This window comes from Coffea arabica, chromosome 7c (genome assembly GCF_036785885.1).
Source record: "Coffea arabica cultivar ET-39 chromosome 7c, Coffea Arabica ET-39 HiFi, whole genome shotgun sequence".
In the NCBI taxonomy this organism is placed as follows: Eukaryota; Viridiplantae; Streptophyta; class Magnoliopsida; order Gentianales; family Rubiaceae; genus Coffea; species Coffea arabica.
The window spans coordinates 20,839,555-20,861,360 of NC_092322.1; the positions used below are offsets into that span (position 1 = coordinate 20,839,555).

Here is a 21,806-nt window from a genome sequence, read left to right on the forward strand (position 1 = left end):
GGTTGAGAATAATGAGAGGAAAAAGTCAGCTACTGAGCATGAGAATAAGATTAAAAATTCTATGAGTAAGCTGATTGTGAGAAAGGATGTGAGATCATATGTTTTTTCTAACGATCTTAACTCTATTTTTTTTAGTATTTCTACTTTTATGCAGGTTAAGCAAGAAAAAATTGAGTTGATCTTGGCATGTTCTATGCCTAAATCCATTGGTGAATATCAAACTTTTCATGGAATTTGCATTTTAAGTGTTGTATCTCTTTGTCATCCATTGATGTTTAATTTCAACCATGAGCCTGATTTGCTTGTTGGGAGGAATAATGAAGTTTCAAAGGGAGTTTCTACACTTGAAACTTGTTATAAACTTCCTTCTTATTTTGTTGGTGATGATTCTTTCCTCATTGATCCAAATTCTAATTCCTTACAACCTGATTTAATTCTTCAATTTGAAGGTTCAAAAGCTGCCTATCTCGATCTTGCTCCATTTGTACAAGATAGGCCATACCAACAACAACTTGTAATGAATTTTGTAACTTGGCACAATCATAATCAGGACTTTTCTAACCTAATTGAACATCATTATGAAGATCCTTATCTTATGAATGTGAATGGTAAGTTTTCAAGTGATTTTGTACCTACAAATGCTAATTGTGTGATTTATTGTGTAGGTCCAAATTCGACAATTCATGACAAAAGGCTGATTAGAGAGATTTGGAGTGGAACCTGGAATTTTCACAAGCTTTATACAAGATGTTTCTTGTCTTGGAGAATGTCTTTGTTCAAAAGCATCATAAGGCTAACCAAATGACATGCAACATTGCTTGCAGTCATTCATCTATTTCCAACCTTATTGCCCTTTAAGCGCACCGTCGATTTGGGGACAAATCGCTTTCAAGAGGAGGGGAATGATATGATCCAGATCCCCCACTCTAGCCCACAACTCCGTTCAAGTAGCCCGATCACAAGAACTCGTGCCAAGAAGATGTGCGAATCCCTTCAAGCTCTTGTATGCACTATCCAATAGAGAATTGGAGATGATTTGAAGATCATTGAAGGCTTGGAGAATGAGGAGTCAACAATATACACCTTACTCCAAGTCGAAGAGCCAAGTGAGACAAGTAAAGACTAGTGATTGGAAGATCAAGGGCAATTTAGTCATTTAATCGCTATTTTTGTTATTTATTTGTTAAATAAAGTCGGCCATCAATAACCTAGTCTTGGCCGACCAATAGCTAATGGATTTGAGTAGTAGAATCGGCCCAAAGGCCTAGCCCAGCTGAATTTAGAGTTTTCCAAACCACTTTAGGTTTTAGTCAAGTGAATCCAATTCACTTTAGGTTGTCAATTGTATGGGTATATATAGCCAAGGCAAGAGACCTTTACAATCAGTTTTTGAATCAATAAAATTGTGAGTTTCCACTTTTCTCTTTCCAAGAGAGCTTCTTTGAATATTTGAGAATCTTTCTCAAGTTATTCAAGTGAACTTATCAATCAAGTAACTCCTTGGTTGTGGCGTTTCTCTACCTATAGTTTGGTTTGCTAATTCGTTAAGTAGTGGGTTGAAATAGTATCAACATTATTCGCTACTTCGGGGATTAGATTGGGTCAAATTTCCGCTGCCAAACCATTGGTAATTCGTTGTCTAGATCACGTCCAAGTAGGTTCACATCAGTAGAGGCACTGTAGCGGGTACTGTAGCACCACGGAAATTTTTACTATAAATACCCCCCAAACCCAACACATTCCACACACCATTCTAACACCATTTCTTCAAGACTACTTCTCTCTCTAACTTGAAGAAACTCTTCTTCCTCTCTCTACAAACTAGTTTTTAGATTTTAGTTTTTAGTTTTCATCAAACAAAGAAGCAAACCTTGAGCAAGTTTCATATCCTATAAGTGTTCTTATATTTTGTTATTCAATCTTAATCAATCAAATGGTCGTCTGAGCCACCTCATATTCATATTCATTTACTTATTTTATTTTGTTTTGATTATACTAACCATCTATGGTCGGTTATACCGCCTGAGCTAACTTACTAACTTTGACATTCTGTTTATACATGACTGGTTCAACCACCTATACTAACTAGTGGCAGTCCAACTGTGACCCACTTCCTAACATTTATGCTTTCAATTCCCTCTGCTTTATTTACTTTCCTGATTTAAGGGGTTAACCCCTTGTATATTTATTCGGGATTCTCCCTGATATTTGTCAAAAAAAAATTTCTTTTAAAATGGTTGTGGTTTGCAAAGAATTCAGATCTAAGTTTTTCTTTGTCAATCTGGAATTCAGGAGATTTGTTTTCTAGTTTTCTTTGAATAAGAATTGATTGTTCTATCCAAGCAATTCTAGTTTGCAGATCATCCAATGGTTTGTTGTTTAAAGAAGAATTAGGAGATATAAAGTATGTTTTAACAGATGAATTCATTGGTAAAAATAAGAAAAATAAATAAATATTTAAATATGCAAAAAGATTTAAACAACTTATAATCCTCTTCCCTTTGGCGTAGAATCCTTCAGGATCCATCGAGGATAACCATTTTTCTAAAGAGATTATAAAGGATAGTGAGAAAACCACAAGAACAGATCTAATCTTTTGAAAAAGATTAACTATACATGACGACCATATTTTCATCATAATAAAGATAGTAATAAACCTACAAGAACACTTTTATGACTTTTTGAGAAAAACAAAATAACATATTCATTTTTTTGACTGGTATAAGTCTCAAACATCTAAGGTGTCTATACTAGAACTCGAAAATTCAGTCCAAAATATTTCAGAACCTGCATCCTCTATGTCAAAAACCATAGAAACTCAGGTTTTTACATCAGATCTTATTGATTCGGTTCAAACTAAATCAAAACCTATGGATCTGTCTCGAACAACCCATACACTAGAATCCTTTCATAAACTTTCAGAATCCATAGATCCATCAAAATCAATCCATGTCAATCCAATAGATATAGATCTACCAGATTCTCCCGTGGATCTACCAAACCAAGAGTCTATTAAAACTTCAAAACTGTTAGTGTCCGGTCAACCAAAAGATAATTCTGTTAATACCACTAGTCTTGATATTAGAAAAAACATAAGAAATTCCTTAGACATAGGATATTCCTCAATATATGTCTTAACTAAAACTCAACCTAGTGTCAAGCCTATAACTGTTAAAGATCTTCAAATAGAAATTGTTTTGCTTAATCAAGAAGTCAAATCTGTCAAAAGTACAGCCCAATCAAACACTAAAGAAGATATAATTAAAATTTCTTCTCAGTCAAAAATAATATCCTATAAAAAATATTTTGTTCTCATAAGATTGGTTATTAGTGACAATTATACTGCAGAAACAGAAGCTTTATTTGACATAGGAGCTGATCTTAGTTGTATTCAAGAGGGTCTTATTCCAACAAGGTTTTTTGAAAAAACAAAGGAAAGTTCCCAATTAAATATTCAGTTCAAACTTTCAAATATCCAAGTTCAATTTTCTTCTGTATCCATCAAAGAAACATTTCTCTTGGCAAAAGACCTAACCAATAATGTTATTCTTGGAACAACTTTTGTCACCAAACTTATTCCTTATCTGACCACTGATGAAGGTATCATACCCCAAAATTATGGGCAAGATGCTCTCTTACCTTTTTCCAGAAAAATAATTCAAAAAACATTAAATTATCTATCTCTCAAACATAGCCAAATCAATTTCTTAAAAGAAGGAATTGCCTACAAAAAGATAGATGAACAGCTCAAGAAATCAGAAATTCAACAAAAAATCCAGAATCTACAAACAAGAATCCAAGGAATGGTTTGTGTGAAAGTTTCAAATGCATTTTGGACAAGGAAACAGTATACTGTCCACCTTCCTTATGAACTTGACTTTGAGGAAAAGAATATTCCAACAAAAGCCAGACCTATACAAATGAATCAAGAACTGCTTCAACATTGTCAAAAGGAAATTAATGACCTCTTATCCAAAGGCATTATTAGTCTAAGTCAATCTCCATGGAACTGTCCAGCATTCTATGTCAACAAACAATCAGAGGTTGAAAGAGGAGTTTCAAGACTTGTAATCAATTATAAAGCCTTGAATAAAGCTCTTCGATGGATCAGATATCCTATACCAAACAAGAAGGATTTACTTCAAAGGCTTTATTCTGCCAAGATATACTCAAAATTTGATATGAAGTCAGGATTTTGGCACATTCAAATTCATATCTCAGATAGATACAAAACAGCATTCACAGTACCATTTGGACATTAGGAATGGAACGTGATGCCATTTAGACTTAAAAATACTTCTTCTGAATTCCAAAGGATTATGAATGAGATATTCAGTCCTTACTCCTCATTCATCATTGTCTATATTGATGATGTTCTGGTATTCTCAGAAAATATTGAACAACATTTCAAACACCTAAATACCTTTCTTCATATTACCCAGAAAAATGGCCTTGTTGTTTCTCAAAAGAAATCAGCCTTTTCCAAACTAAAATCAGGTTTCTTAGACATCATATTCACCAAGGAACCATTACTCCTATTAATAGGTCAATTCAATTTGTTGATAAATTTCCTGACCAAATTCTTGACAAACAACAACTCCAAAGATTCTTGGGTTGTTTGAATTATGTCTCAGATTTCATTCCAAATCTTAGCAACATAGCAAAACCTTTATATGATAGACTAAAAACTACTCCACCTTTATAGATAGATATCCATACGGAAATAGTGAGAAAAATTAAAACCCAAGTCAAAGTAATTCCTTGTCTAGCCCTTCCAGATCCAACAATCCCAAAAATTGTTGAGACAGATGCCTTTGATTTAGGATATGGTGGTATTCTTAAACAAACAAAAAATAATAAAGAACAAATAATTGCTTTTGCTTCAAAACATTGGAACAATTCTCAACAAAATTATTCTACTATTAAAAAAGAAATTTTAGCAATAGTCTTATGTATTACAAAATTCCAAGTTGAATTACTAAACCAGAAGTTTTTACTTCGAGTTGATTGTAAGTTAGCTAAAGATGTTTTACAAAAGATGTTAAAAACCTTGCCTCTAAACAAATCTTTGCTAGATGGCAAGCAATTTTATCAATCTTTGATTTTGACACTGAATACATTAAAGGGCCTTCAAATTCTATTCCTGATTATCTAACTCGTGAATTCTTGTAGGGAAGATAAGATGCCCAGAAAAAAGAAACAATAGGAGAAATCCCCAAACAAACCAAATCCCTCTTCTCAATCAACCAAACAGGACTCTTCAAGTTCTTCCAGTTCATCCCAAACAGAAAAGAAGTTATCTTCTTCAAACCTAACTCCAAACAGGTTTCAAATTTTTTCTTCTCCTCAACCCATATCCATAGCCTCTCCTAAAACATCAGCTGATATAGCCAAAGAAGATGATGAAAAACAATTATACTTTGAACGCATCAAACAATGGGGTGAATCACAAGGATACCAGCCTAAATCACCAGGGTACCCTGTCTGGGACACACCAAATCATCTCAAAACAGTCTTAACTCAAAATATCAAACCTAAATCTCTTGCTATCCAAGAGCCCAAACCCAAATCACTCACTAGTCAAGAACCCAAAACCCTTACCAACCTTGAACCAAAATCAAATAAACCTTTTTGCCCCTATATTAAATCAAGTACCCACATTCGTGTGGTCCAAATCGAACTTGATTATTGGCATGATGACCCAAACCTACTGGTCCAAACTATTCTGCCAGACACTTACAATTTTATACCTCAAACTCTCACCAAGACACTTGAATATTACAAACGCATTCTTACGGATTCAAAGTCTCTAATTCTTCAACCCCACAAAACAGAAATGAGAGACAAAAATGAAAATTCTACTGGAAAATACATCAATACTCATTCCAGTGCCCAAATTCTAAAGGTGATTAAGCTATCAGAATGGGAAACAAACCTAAGTAAACCCAAACCTTTTACTACTTCCTTCAATCCTCCAGGATATACTTATTGGGATTATAAGGCAGCCTGGTTCTATTCCTTCACCTTCCAATATGAATTAAACCAACATTCTTATCTTTTCTATTTTTTGAAAACAAACAAATATAATTTTCCAGCATGGTGGAAAGCACTTGGACCTAATCTGGACATCCTTCCTCCAGATATCAAACAAAGCTACAAACTATTTGAATAAAGATTTGAAACCCCAAACAACTATATACCAATCAGTTTGCACTTCTTTTCCATATTCTCGGTAGCATAGGTTTACCAGAAAAAATATGAATACATACAGCAAACACAACTTCTACCATTATTAGTTCGACAAGGGTATTCAAAATGGTGGTCAATATTTAATAAAAATTTTATTCAACTAGCAAATATCCAGGCATGGTTTCAAAGGAATCCTCGTTCAATAAAATCCGGAGACAATCAAACAAGCCAATTTTTGCTATAGAAATCTATCTCAACAGCTAAATTGTAATCAATCACTGACAAACAAGAGTCTATCAAACAACTCAAGGATATGCTTTTATAACTGTATAAATCAAAAGAAGTTTCAAACAAAGAAGAGGCCTCCAGTTCTAGAATAAAACTGGACGAATATGTAGGCCCAGACAACGAGGATGACTGTTATGGAATTTTCTTACAAATTCCATAAGGATACAAAAACAACAAACAAGAAAGAATCATTTTACTGTAGCACCGGAAGCACTGTAGCAATCTGGCAAGTTACTGTGCAAACAAGGCAACAAAAGACAAATAATGCACTGTAGAGGTATTGTAGCAACAGTAAAAATACTGTAGCGGGTACTGTAATACTACGAAAATTTTTGCTATAAATACCCCTCAAACCCAACACCATTCTAACACCATTTCTTCAAAACTACTTCTCTCTCTAGCTTGAAGAAACTCTCCTCCCTCTCTCTACAAACAAGTTCTTAGTTTTATATTTTAGTTTTTTATCAAACAAAGGAGCAAGCCTTGTGCAAATTTCATATCTTGTAAGTTCTTTTATATTCTGTCATTCAATATCATTCAATCAAATGGAAGGCTGAGCTGCCTCATATTCATATCCATTTACTTGTTTTATTTACTTTGATTATACTAATTATCCATGGACGGTTATACCGCCTGAGCTAACATTCTAACTTGTTTTTATATTTTATTTACATTCTATTTATACATAGCTGGTTCAACCGCCTATACTAACTAGTGGCAATACGACTGCAACCCACTTCCTAACATTTATGCTTTCAATTCCCTCTGCTCTATTTACTTTCCTGGTTTAAGGGGTTAACCCCCGTCCCGCCTGGTATTAGAGCTAGAGCCAGAGGGGGAAGTGGGGAGATGGCTACCTTTCTTTACTTATTATGATGTTGTTAGTGTAGATCTACAAGTTTATATCTTTCTGATGAGATTGTTTAATTTCGTGATTATCATCTTTCTTTATTTATGTTATTGCTAGTGTAGATCTACAAGTTTAAATCAATCGGATGAGACTGGTTAACTTCGTGATTACTATCTAATGTATTCAAACTTATTATAATTTTGCTAGTATTAATTTCATGACTCTGGATCTTTCTGAGAGGCATAGAGCCTGTAATTGCTAGTATCCGTTCCAGGTAAAACCATGGGATTTGGCACTGTAGGGATGTTAAGGTTCTTAGGGTGGTATGCTCTAGGACGGTGAAGTGTCCGGAGGATCAGATCCAGGGAAAATGAGTTTTTACTATCAATCTTATAATTTCGTTTGAAAATATAGTCGTCATGCATAGTTAATCTTTCTCAAATGATTTAGATCTGTTCTTGTAGGTTTATTACTATCTTTATTATGATAGAAATATGGTCGTCATGAATAGTTAATCTTTCTCAAAAGATTAGATCTGTTTTTGTGGTTTCCTTACTATCCTTTATAATCTGTTTAGAAAAATAGTTATCCTCCATAGATCCCGAAGGATTCTGCGCCAAAGGGAAGAGGATTATAAGTTGTTTAAATCTTTTATGTGTTTAAATATTTTATTTTGTTTATGGCTTCATCTATTAAGACATATATTATTTCTTCTAGTTCTTTAAACAACAAACCTTTAAATGACATTCAAACTAGAATTGCCCGGATAGAACAATCAATTCTTATTCAAAGAAAACTAGAAAACAAATCTCCTGAATTCTAGATTGACAAAGAAAAACTTAGATCTAAATTCTTTGCAAATCACAACCATTTTAAAAGAAAACAATTTTTTGGCAAATATCAGGGAGAAACCCGAGAAAATATACAAGAAAACTTTTATGACTTTTTAAGAAAAACAAAACAAAATATTCACTTTTTTGACTGGTATGAGTCTCAAACAACTAAAGAGTCCGCACCAGAACTCAAAATTCTAGCTCAAAATACTTCAAAACCCGCATCCTCTATGTCAAAAATTCAGGATTCCACATTAGATTCCATGGATCCAATGGAAATTAAGGCAAAATCCATAGATCTATCTCAAACAACTTCTATACTAGAATCCTCCTATAAACTATTAACAGAATCCATAGATCCATCAAAATCAGAAAATATAAACCCAGCAGATATAGATCTACCAGATTCTCTCGTGGATCTATCAAACCCAATAGATTTACCAAACCAAGAGTCTATTAAAACTTCAAAACTTTTAGTATCCAGTCAACCAATAGATAATTCTATTAATACCACTAGTCTTGATATTAGAAAAGGCATAAGAAATTCCTTAGACATAGGATATTCGTCAATAAATGTCTTGACTAAAACTCAACCTAGTGTCAAACCTATAACTGTTAAAATTCTTCAAACAGAAATTGCTTATTTCAATTTAGAAACTAAAAATTCTTCTCTATCTCTCACCGAGCCTATGACTATTAGAGATCCACAAACAAAGATTATTTCTTTTGAACAAAATATCCAACTAGTTGAGACCCAATTAGTTAAGAATACAAACCAAAATACTATTGATTCTTCACAAACATTTATTTTAACTTGGTCCCGTAATCTCCCTTAGTATAGCAAACACATTTCTCGAGAAAAGTCAAAAGAAAATTCAGCATACAATAATCAAGAAGAAATTCCTAAATTATCTATATATTCTTTCATAATATACAAACAGTTGCAGCTTGATAAGCTGGAGGTACTTAAGATCGAGTACCCAAGTCTCAAAGTGGAATCTAATATAGAAGAAACATGGTTATCCAGCAAATATAAGGGACAAACAGAGGAGACATGGATCTTTAACAGAATAAAGAGACAGTCTCAAATACAAGGAGTATCTAAAAAATCAGATCTATCAAAATTGGCTAGATCTCGAATCGATATTCCAAGATCCATCAGACCCATCAAAAGGAGTCAGAAAAAACATATATTCAAGAAGAATTACATCCAACCTTTATATTCTTGGAAGAATGGAATTGATCATCCTTCTGTTCAAACAAGAAATAAATGGCAAACTCTCAGACGAACCAAACGAAAAAAATCTTCTTCGACAAAATTAGTCACCAAACAAGAGATTCAGGCTGAATTTTCAACAAAATTGGTCATTCATGAAATTGAGATCAGAATTGACCAAGAAACAGCCTATACCAATGCTAAGAAGATTCTTACAATCTATCCAGAAAAAATCCTCTTCAAACTTTTTACCCAATTCATCCCAAAAACTCCTTTTCCAAATACCCATTTCTCAAACTTACTTGTTAAGCCCTTAATTCAATCAGATAACCAGAAAGTTAGGGTTGAACAATCCTTCTTATTCCCAAGCCAAAAATTCAAAGAACCACTTTGGTTAGGGTTATACAAAACTTCCAAGGGTCTTCTACCTGACAGGTTGTCGAAGCATGTACAATAATAAAGTTAAATTTAATTGCCAGTTAAAATAAACCAAATCCCGATTCCAAGTACTGAAGCGGGGACTCTAGGTGTGCAATGGGTTACTTGGTTTACCCTGTTCCCAAAGAGTTTGCTTGATCCGATATACTTGAGTGGGATGATTTTTCACAAGTAATTATTAATTTGTATACAGGGCAAGTAGAGTCGTATTCTCAGAGACTGGAGATATTTGTCTCTTTAAAAATTTAAAGTAACACAGAGGGGTATTTTGTTATAAAGGGTGACAACTAAAATAATTCAACTAAGAATATAAAAATAAATAACTAACTAGAAATTAAACGACAATTCACTAAACTTAGAGTAACAATAATTAAGGGTCTAAAACAATTAAAACAATAAGACAATTAAAAAAATAAAATAAAATAGGTAACTAAAAATCAAATGGCAATTCCCTAAAATCAAGGTAATAATAATTAAAGATCTAGCTAAGGAATAACTTCAGCAATGGTTCACCTAATTGATCATCGATGCAAAGGCAATCTCAATTATTTACTGATAAATAGGTTATAACTGTCAAACAAGCGATGACAGTCAATCCCTCCTTACTGTGTTGGTGATTAAGGTACGCCCGTTAATCACTGCTCTAATTGAGAAATAATCCTAGGTACGCCCGTAGGATTTAATTCTCCAATTGCCTTACATATTAGAGGAGTTCTATTCTAACCAAATAACGCACTACAAGGGTTATTTTAGGCTAACATGCGTATTCCCCTGACACAAACCCAATCATGCCAGTTATCACTATTTTGAGACAATTAAACAATTACGAATTTAACGTCTCAATTGACAATAAATTATCAAATTAACTAATAATCAGAATCCAAGACAATCAATTAATTAAACAATCATCAGCACTGTAACCAGGGAATATTTGAATACCAATAAATAAAAGAAAGAGATAAAATTAAATCGGTTTCACAATTTTAGGCGGGTCAAAGCATCCATTGCTCCTTAACTAGAAAAAGGGATTAGCTCATATTTGATGAATGAAACCCACAGGAAATTGAATCAACAGGGGCGACCATTGTTCTCGATCGCGGCAATTCAATCAGATTGAGTGAGGAAGGAAAAATAAGCTACAACGAAAAGTTCATTTGTTCCTAATAGTCACTAGGGAAAAGTCAAATGGAGGAGCTAAAGAGAACGATTCAATATTCTTCTCATAGCCTTTGGCCTACGATAATGAAAAGCTAAGCTATAACTCACAAAAGAAAAGTCAAAGAGCAAAAGCTCTTCCCCGAAGATAGTGCTCTCCTCCTGCTATATCCTTTTCCTATCTAATAATCACTATTCTCATGCCTAATCTTTTCTGAAGTTTTTTCCTCAATTGCGGCGGCCTCCAGTCAAGCACAGCCCTTCATCCATCTTTCCTTTGCAGAAATTACCAAAATGGGCGTAACATCTTCCTTTCCAAAAATGCCTCTGGGACAAGCTCTATTATTTGGACTCTTTTTCTGTCAAATTGGCACCTGTTATTATATTTTCGTTCTATTCTCTGAAATAAATGCAAAATACTAAAAATGAGTAGAATCCAGCAATTAATCCACATCAGGTCAGGTAATAGGGAAAATTAATAATAAAATAAATGAGAAAATTACACCCTATCAATTCCCACCACACTTAAACCATACTTGTTCTCAAGCATAAGAACAGTAAACAAACACCAATATTCGACAGTGGCTATTGCTCCATCTATTTTATTGCCAAGATACCAAGAAAAACATATATCAAGCATCAGTGATCAATATCCAAGAAACATCACCCCGGTTAGCTTCTAAACCACAAACTCCTTCAATTCTAGGTTAACTAATCTAAGAAAAAGGAATGGCACACAACATTTATCAGCGAATGGTCCAACTATTAAGTAAAATCTCAACATTAAATCCATAAATCGGCAAGCTGACTTTTATCACACATTAAAACAACTTTCACTTCTTTTTTCGTTATTTATTTATTTCTTTTTTTTTTTCAATAGCACAAAAGACTTAGTCTCTAGCCATCGAAACCTTTTGACGCAAACTCTGACATTTGTTAGATGAAAGAGCCCGGTTACTCAGTTTCTATCGCCACGTGACCACGTACTCATAGCAATTACTACTTTTTGAAGCGAAAATTGACACTTTTGGTGAAGACCCCCGACTTAGTCTCTAGCCATCGGAGCCTTTTGATGCGAACTCTGATATTTGTTAGATGAAAGAGCCCGATTATTCAGATTCTATCGCCACGTGACCACGTACTCATAGCAATTACTACTTTTTGATGCAAAAATCGATACTTTTGGTGAAGACCCCCGGTTACTCGGTAGTAAAGACTAGCGGAGTACAGTCAACTCTTATTCACAGTCAAATAACACAAAAACTCAAAATAACACAAAAATCAAAAGAGAATTTACATCAACTAGTCTCATTTTCAAACATGGAGAACTGAGGTTAATAACCGGACCAATTCACATGAAAATGCCAACAATCATTCCTTATGCCTAGGAAAGTTAACCAAAAATTATAAGAGTAAAACAATCACCGATATTCTCCAAAGAGATGTTCTTGAATTCAACCACATTAACTTGATACATTCTTATTATTAAAACTTGGCAAAAATAGAAATAGAGACAACAATCCAACATCAAACATTGGCATGCACATGTGAGCTAATCACTGAAAAGAAAGAAAGAAAATACACGAAAGATGGCCAAATAACAAACTAAAGAAAATAATAATAATAATAAAGGAAAAACATCTAAAAACTAGAAACGCTAGCACCCCCATATGTCCCCTCCCCACACCTAAATCCTACATTGTCCTCAATGGAGGAAATAAAACAATTAAAGCGAAGAGAACAACGAAACTTTCCTCTCGATTAGCTAAAGGGGTAGGCAAGAACGGTGGAAGGAAGCCGATATGATGGAAGTACGCGGCCAAGTTCTAAGACATCCTTGCCACTTGGTGGGTGATGTTCGCCACTTTCTCAACTACGTGGTAAATCTGAGCCCGCAAGTGGTGCGACTTAACATCAGAGGCCATCGGTGGGGGAGGCGCAGAAGAAGAGGGCTTGGACCTCACCATTTTCTCCAAATGTCATTTCAATCAACAAGAGACAAGAATTGCCCACAAATAATGTAAACAGCAAATTCAAAACAATAACAATTTAATAGCCACTGGTGCCTCCCAAATATCAATAGAGAGCGACACAACTTGCCCACCCAAAATCTCTCCAAATATCTCCAATTGCACAAGAACAACTCAGTTACACATGCCCAGCAGTCAATCAGGTATCCAACCAAATAGAACTGACACATGCAAGGAAAAATACTCCAACCAGTATCACTGGTGCAAAACGTAGTCCAAAATCAATAAAATTGCTATAGCAGAGTAGAGCAGTAGTAAAGCAATAGCCCCAAGTGTTAATCTAATCACAAGAAAGAGAACGTGCCACCAACAGAGCAATATCATAGCAGATCAATTGCTAATAATGTCTCCCAATTCATCAGGCAACTTCAGAAATAACTCAACCAGTATCCCAAATGAAACCTCAACAAACTTAGCAATTGAAAGCAATGGTCAGAATATTTCCCAGCAATTCAATCAGATGCACCCAACTAGAATAAGCAATGTAAATGGCATAGAAACCTACCAATTGAACAAACAAGTGCAGTATTTCAGCTCACCCAAAATCTCAACAAATGGCTCCAATTCGCCAGTTAAAGTCTTAACTCAAAATCAGCAATTCCAATGAAAACAACGTAGATATTGGACAATAAGAACGCAGCCAACCAAATAGAGGTACCAAATAGAGGTTTAGTTACTCCACTAGTACCACTGGTGTAGCGAATAATGGAAGATAAATCACACACGACCCATACCAAATCACGGATAAACCAAAATAACAACTAATCACCGCCAACAATTTGAGGAACGAGTTACAAATACCTCCACCGGTCGATAGGCAAAGAAGGTGGAACTGGTGGTGATTGACACAGGGGCAGCGTCGTGCGACTCCTGCCCGCGGTGGGCTGGGCGACTAGAGTGGAGCGTCGCGTGAGTGGCGATGGCACGTATGCTGCTGTGGACGGAGGAGATCGCGAGTGGGGGAAAGCGGTGGTATCGATGAGGATAGCGGCGGTCAAAGGTAGAGCAGGAGCGAACGGCGTGGCTGAGAGGGCTGGTGGGGCTGTGGAGTGGGTCTAGTGGTCGGCGGGCAAGCTAGAGAGAGGCGCACTGCCGTGGGCAGTGGCGGCGCACGATGCTGCGGACGGCGGCGGGCAAGGGATCTGCTGTGGTGGAGAGAGCGAGGCGCGAAGGGAGCAGCGGCAGCTCGCGGACTCCAGCAGCGGCGATTTGCGGCTGCTTCGCGTGGCTAGATGGAGGAAACGACGGCGGCGTGCGGTGATGGTGGCCTTGGCGCGGGCATGGTTGGCGGAATCGGCGGCGAGCACAGAGGAAAAGAAAGAAAGGGCGGACAGGGGCAGCGGGGGAGAAGAAAGAAAAGAGAAAGAAAGAAGAAGAAAGAAAGAAAGAAAGAAAAAGAAAGGAAGGAAAGAAAAGAAAAGAAGGAAAAAGAAAGAAAAGAAAAAGAAAACAAAATAGTTTTTTTTTTGTCTTTGTTTTGTTTTCAAAAAAAAAAATTTTTGTTTTCCGTTTTTTTTCTTCCTAATTTTATTACTTTTTTATTTTTTTGTAATTATTATTATTTTTTTTATATATATAAAATATGTTTTTTTTAAAATTTTTTCTAGATATTATTATTACTACAAAACTTGTTTTCGAAAATACAAATTAGGAAATAATAGAAAATCAATAACCGTTTTTTTTTGAGTACTTTTGAATCCTTACCTTTCCCGTGAACGTGACGCGGGCACATCAAGAAGGCACGGAATGAGAAGCTTTCCTGGTTACTTGACGCGGGCACGTCAAGAGGGCAAGAACCCCTTTTGACGATTCTGACCATGAGCTCTGCATACGTCATGACGCGTCCGCGTCATGACAGAAGGACACCTACAAATCATCAAAAATGAAAATTGAAACCTGAAATCAGTCAAATTCAAGGAAAACATATTTAAACTATCACACGAAATCAAAACAAACAATTAAAAGAAACAATTGGGTTGCCTCCCAATGAGCGCCTTTCTTTAACGTCTTTGGTTAGACATTGGACACCACTTTTCAATCTGGGTGTAACTCAATTTTCCTGAAAATCAGTGGCCCTCCTCCAGGATCCAAATAGCCTTTGAGTGCAGCCTTCTTTCTTAATTTTCTACTCCATTTCGCCTCATACAGTGCTTTCATCCCCTTATACTTGTTCTCAGTAAATTTGAATTTATCCCTACAAGCAAACTCAGAAAATTCTTGCACAGAGGGATTAATAGCATGAGTAGCAAACATAGGGTGAGAATTAACAGAATGTTCCATTGTATCAAAAATATTAAAGTGGACTAGTTCTCCATCAAATTTCATGGACAATTTACCCTTATTAACGTCAATTTTTGTCTATGCTGTACTAAAAAAGGGTCTACCTAGTAGCAAAGATGAGGGGTTAGGGGAATGATCATCATCCATGTCAAATACATAAAAGTTAGCCGGGAATATTAATTCATTAACTTTAACCAGCACATCCTCTACCAACCCATCAGGGTATGCATTTGTTCGGTCAGCTAATTGAATTATTATCTCGGTTTCTTTTAATGGATTGAGGTTCAGAGAAGCATACATAGATTTAGGCATTACGTTGATCTATGCTCCTAAGTCCAGCAGGGTATTCCTAATCAGAGTATTACCTATCTTACATGGGACAGTAAACCTACTTGGATCCCTACACTTTGGTGGTAGCTTTCTTTGGAGAACTGCTGACACATTCTCCCCAACAATAACTCTTTCATCTCCCCTCAGCTTCCTTCGATTGACACATAGGTCCCTCAAAAATTTTGCATACTTTGGCACTTGCTTGATGGCGTCTAGTAGGGGGATATTGATCTCTACTTTGCGAAACACCTCCAGGATCTCTTTCTCCTCGTCCTGCTTCTTCGGTTTCTCTAACCTGCAAGGAAATGGAGGAGGATTAGTTTTAACGTTTATGATCGGGTCAGGGAGTACCACTGAATTTTTGGTACTTGTATTCTCTGCCTGAAGTTCTTTCTCAATCTTCTATTCGTCCTTATCCTTTGGAGTCATGAGTTCGGACCTCTAAATTTCCTTCCCACTCCTTAAAGTCATTGCACTTACATTCTTCAGGTTCAGTTCAGGTTGGGATGCAATCTGCCATTTACTTGAGACTCCAGATGGTTGTTGATATTGCCATTTGACTTATCTGATTCTGCATTGCTTGTATCTGACTTCTTATGTTCCGTAGTTTGGAGTCCGTCTTTTGCTGGTGTTGTGCAGTACTAGCCATCAATTGTTTCATCATATCTTCCAAAGATGGACTGGCGCTTGGTGGAGGTGGTGGTGGTCAAAATTGATACTGCTGCTGGTACTCTTGTTGTTTACTTGGCATAAAATTGGACTGCCTACTCCCTCCATAATTGAAGTTGGGATGGTTCCTCCAACCAGGATTGTAGGTGTTCGAATATGGGTCATATTGATTTTTTGGCACGGGCGCATGACCAGTCATGTTCACTTGCTCCGCACTTTCTTCTTGAATCATTGGGCACATCTCCGTAGAGTGACCCATACCAGTGCAAATTCCGCACACCTTGGCCTGAGATACATTTCCTACAACCAGTTGCCTAACAAAAGAAGTCAACTCGATCAACTGCTGTTAGATAGAAGATGTCTCTACCTCATTTACCTTGCGTATTGGAACATCCTCTCTCGTACCGAATTGTTGTGAATTCTCTTTCATTCCCTCAATTAACTCCAACGCTGCTCGAGGGGTCTTGTTCACCAGTGCCCCTCTACTCGCAGCATCAATGATACTCCTGTTTCTGAAGAGTAGCCCCTCCTAAAAATATTGTATGAGCAACTGCTTACTTATTTGGTGCTGGGAACACTTGATGTACAATTTCTTGAATCGCTCCCAGTACTCATAAAGCGACTCCCCTGGATGCTGCTTGATACCGCAAATTTCTTTCCTTAAACTCGTAGCTTTGGACGCAGGGAAATATTTATCTAAAAATTTTTTCTTCAACTAGTCCTACATGGTGATACTACCTGGTGGTAGGTAGTACAATCAGTCTTTTGCTGAATCTTTCAAGGAGAAGGGGAATGCCTTCATTTTTATCTGCTCTTCTGTGATTCCCGGGGTTTTCATACTATTTCACACGATATCAAACTCTTGCAGATGCTTATACGGCTTCTCACCTGATAAACCATAAAAAGAAGGTAAAAGATGAATTAGACCAGATTTTAATTCGAACGGAGTGTTATCATTTAAAGTGGGGAAAGTAATGCATAAAGACTGCTGATTTAAATCAGGAGCAGCCAACTCCCTTAATGTTCGTGCATTAGCCATGGCAATTTCCTCTTGATCAGAGTCACTCGAAGTGTCACCAAACGAATCCGTTGGTTCAACTCCTGGCTCAGATCTCTGAGATACAACACTGGACTGCTCCTTTCTGAGCTGTCTCGTTTCCTTTCTCATTCTACGCGCGGTCTTCTCTACTTCAGGGTCAAAAATCAAATCATATGTACGAGAAGACCGAGGCATACACGAGAAAAATAACAGAAAATTAGAGCAAAAAAATGAATTTAAAAAGAAACAAATATTAACGCCAGTCCCCGCAGCGGCTCCAAAAATTGACAGGTTGTCGAAACCTGTACAATAATAAAGTTAAACCTAATTGCCAGTTAAAATAACCAAATCCCGATTCCAAGTACTGGAGCGGGAACTTTAGGTGTGCAATGAGTTATTTGATTCACACTGTTCTCGATGAATTTGCTTGATCCGATATACTTGAGTGGGATGATTTTTCACAAGTAATTATTAATTTGTATACAGGGCAAGTAGAGTCGTATCCTCAAGGACTGGAGATATTTGTTTCTTTAGAAATTCAAAGTAACACAGGGGGTATTTTGTTATAAAGGATGACAACTGAAATAATTCAACTAAGAATATAAAAATAAATAACTAACTAGAAATTAAACGACAATTCACTAAACTTAGAGTAACAATAATTAAGGATCTAAAACAATTAAAACTAGAAGACAATTAAAAAAATAAAATAAAATAGGTAACTAAAAATCAAATGGCAATTCCCTAAAATCAAGGTAATAATAATTAAAGATCTAGCCAAAGAATAACTTCAGCAATGGTTCACCTAATTGATCATCGATACAAAGGCAATCTCAATTATTTACTGATAAATAGGTTATAACTGTCAAACAAGCGATGACAGTCAACCCCTCACTGTGTTGGTGATTAAGGTACGCCCGTTAATCACTGCTCTAATTGAGAAATAATCCTAGGTACGCCCGTAGGATTTAATTCCCCAATTGCTTTACATATTAAAGGAGCTCTATTCTAACCAAATAACGCACTACCAGGGTTATTTTAGGCTAGCCTGCGTATTCCCCTGACACAAACCCAATCATGCCAGTTATCACTATTTTGAGACAATTAAACAATTACGAATTTAACGTCTTAATTGACAATAGATTATCAAATTAACTAATTATCCGGATCCAAGACAATCAATTAATTAAACAATCATCAGCACTGTAACCAGGGAATATTCGAATACCAATAGTAAAAGAAAGAGGTAAAATTAAATCGGTCTCACAATTTTAGGCTAGTCAAAGCATCAGTTCCTCCTTGACTAGAAAAAGGGATTAGTTCATATTTGATGAACGAAACCCACAAGAAATTGAATCAACAGGGGCGACCATTGTTCTCGATCGCGGCAATTCAATCAGATTGAGTGAGGAAGGAAAAATAAGCTACAACGAAAAGTTCATTTGTTCCTGATAGTCACTAGCGAAAAGTCAAATGGAGAAGCTAAAGAGAACGATTCAATATTCTTCTCATAGCCTCTGGCCTACGATCATGAAAAACTAAGCTATAACTCACAAAAGAAAAGTCAAAGAGCAAAACTCTTCCCCGAAGATAGTGCTCTCCTCCTGCTATATCCTTTTTCTATCTAATAATCACTATTCTCATGCCTCATCTTTTCTGAAGCTTTTTTCCTCAATTGCGGCGGTCTCCAGTCAGGCACAGCCCTTCGTCCATCTTTCCTTTGCAGAAATTACCAAAATGGGCGTAACATCTTCCTTTCCAAAAATGCCCCTGGGACAAACTCTATCATTTGGACTCCTTTTTTGTCAAATTGGCACCTGTTATTATATTTTCGTTCTATTCCCTGAAATAAATGTAAAATACTAAAAATGAATAGAATCCAGCAATTAATCCACATCAGGTCAGGTAATAGGGAAAATTAATAATAAAATAAATGAAAAAATTATACCCTATCACTACCCTAAATATACCAAATGTAAACCCTCTATTACAAGATTATACTCCCAACCGAGAAAATACTCAACATCTATACCACCCCCAAATAATTCATTTTGATATTTTCAGGATAAAATCTAATATCCTTCTACAATCATACAATAAGGAGGACATCTATGGATGGAACATAGATGGAGTATTCAGATACAATCTTCTTATGGCATCCCAACAAATGATAACCACAGATATGATCAAACAAATGTCACATGGCTGCAATCAATTATTTGCTCATATCCTATCTACAGGATTTATTGATCAAATCAAGGAATGGTGGGAAAAACATCTCATCATAAGAGACAAGAATATTATTCACAATATTCTTATTACAATCAACAAGGATGCATCTGACACACAAGACAGGAACATCCTCCCAGAAACAATATCCACCCTGGGCATATTCGCAACTAATGATGATTCAGGAATAGCCAACAAGGATTTATCAAAGCTGTTACTAGAGTCCAGTAGAGATCAACATATATTCCTGACAAAGTCAGATAGAAACAAGGAGGACTTTCTCAAAGGCTTTCTCAAAGGCTTTCTCAGACTTCAATACAAAGAGATTAAGTCTTGGAAAGAAACAATTTATGAACAAAGCCAACAAGAAGGTTGGCTCTCCAAGCGATCTACAGAAAAACAACACCAAGAAAGAAATCTTGGATCTGATCTTAGATCTTTTTACAAATAGTTTAGGCTATTTAGCCACCATACAAAGTCTAGTAAAAAGCCCAAACCTATAAAAATCCATGAAAACCCTTTCTACCATACAAAGTCCAAACTTGTAAGTCTTGAAAGACTTTTTTCTACAAAACAACCAGCCTTATCCACTTTCAAACTCCATGAACCTAATACCCAATATTACAAATTCAACCAAAAAATCAATATTCTAGCAACCCAACTGTTAAAACCTTTGATCGATTCAGATGCTGACAAATCTGAACAAAAAGAAGATTGTGACAATTATATTTCAACATCTTTTTCCTCAATCACCAGTGATGAAAAAGAAAAAGAAAAAGGCTTTATAGTCAATCTATTGACTAATAACCAATATTTTCTTCTTAACATCATTGGAGATATTTTTGAAACAAAGCAACCCTATCTAAACAGGTTCAAAGAATTCTTGAACCCAACCTATTCTTTAGCCAAAAGCCTTCTCTTTGATATTCTAGAAAAGGACAGTTTCAAAACCCTTAAACAAAACCTTTGCAAATTAAAACTCCAGGATTTTCTAAAAATCTTTGACAATCCTCAGAAAGAAACAACTAACCTTGTGAACCTAAATAACAATTATTAGTTACTTTAGGAATATTTGGTTCATATACGATTGCTAATTATTGGTAATTATGTAACCGAAACCAAAGCCCTAGTTGACACAGGGTCAGACCAAAACCATATTCTTGAAAACTTTATTCCAATCCAACTTTTTTCCTTAGAATAACCAATAATCCTAAACTTGATATTGAATTCAAATTTTCAAATATACAACATCTATTCTCAGATACCTTCTTTTTATCTAAGTATCTGACTAACCATATCATCTTAGGAACCTCCTTTCTCAACCAATTACTCCCTTTTCAAATTTCTTGTCAAGGGATAATATCCCAACTTTTTAATCTATATTATTTGAACTAACTACTTCTTTGTGCAAAAACATGGCAGGAAAAGGAAGTTCACCATCAAACAATTCGGAAGAGAAAAACTATCTCTTTGATGGATACTCTACTTGGGAACAAACCTCCCATGAAGAAATATCCAGTAATCAAATCAATGAGTATCATCAAACCAGAATCAAACTAATTGGGAGTGGATCCCTAAAGAATCATTCTCAAACTGGATACCTGTGGAATCTACTTCAAATTGGGTACCTAATGAAATAGTCTCCAAGCAATTGATGAGACTTCAACAATAGACTGGATCCAGGAAACTAAAGAAGATGGAAATCCATTTATAATTCCTGAAGATCCTACTACTCAATCCTTCTAGATCAAACTCAGGGATGATAATTTCTCACAACTTTGGACAGAATATCACTATCTGGAAAATGAGCACAAAGAGTCTAGAATCAGAAACTTTAATAGTGTATTCTTTAACAAAGACACCGGTGAAAGAATTCCTATCTATCATATACATAGATACAATCGCATTGGAGTAAGAGAATCAAATTACTCCATACAAATTTTGAAGGAACAATACTTCATGCAAAGAAGATACATACAGAGAATGGTTCTCAACAAATATTTACTTGAGAAACGGAGAGTAAAAACACAGCATTACAAGCAATGGATTAAAGAAGCATTGGAAGAATTATCAGCAATGATTTGCTAATGCTTCTAGAAACATTCAACCTGGCTCAATCGGAACAAAATTCAGAAAAAATCATAATTACCTGTAGCACCGAAGCACTGTAGCAACAGTAAAATCATTGTAGCAGGTATTGTAGCACTACGAAAATTTTTGCTATAAATACCTCTCAAACCCAATACGGTACACCATTTGA

The 21,806-nt window shown here is 35.8% G+C and overlaps 1 non-coding gene across 1 annotated transcript; it reads left to right on the forward strand.

Moving 5' to 3' along the window:
- The first annotated feature begins 16,838 nt into the window (after positions 1 to 16,838).
- LOC113700259 (small nucleolar RNA R71) lies at positions 16,839 to 16,945 on the forward strand. The gene has a single exon (XR_003450602.1). It is a non-coding gene; the product is annotated as a small nucleolar RNA R71 (small nucleolar RNA).
- The last annotated feature ends 4,861 nt before the right edge of the window (positions 16,946 to 21,806 follow it).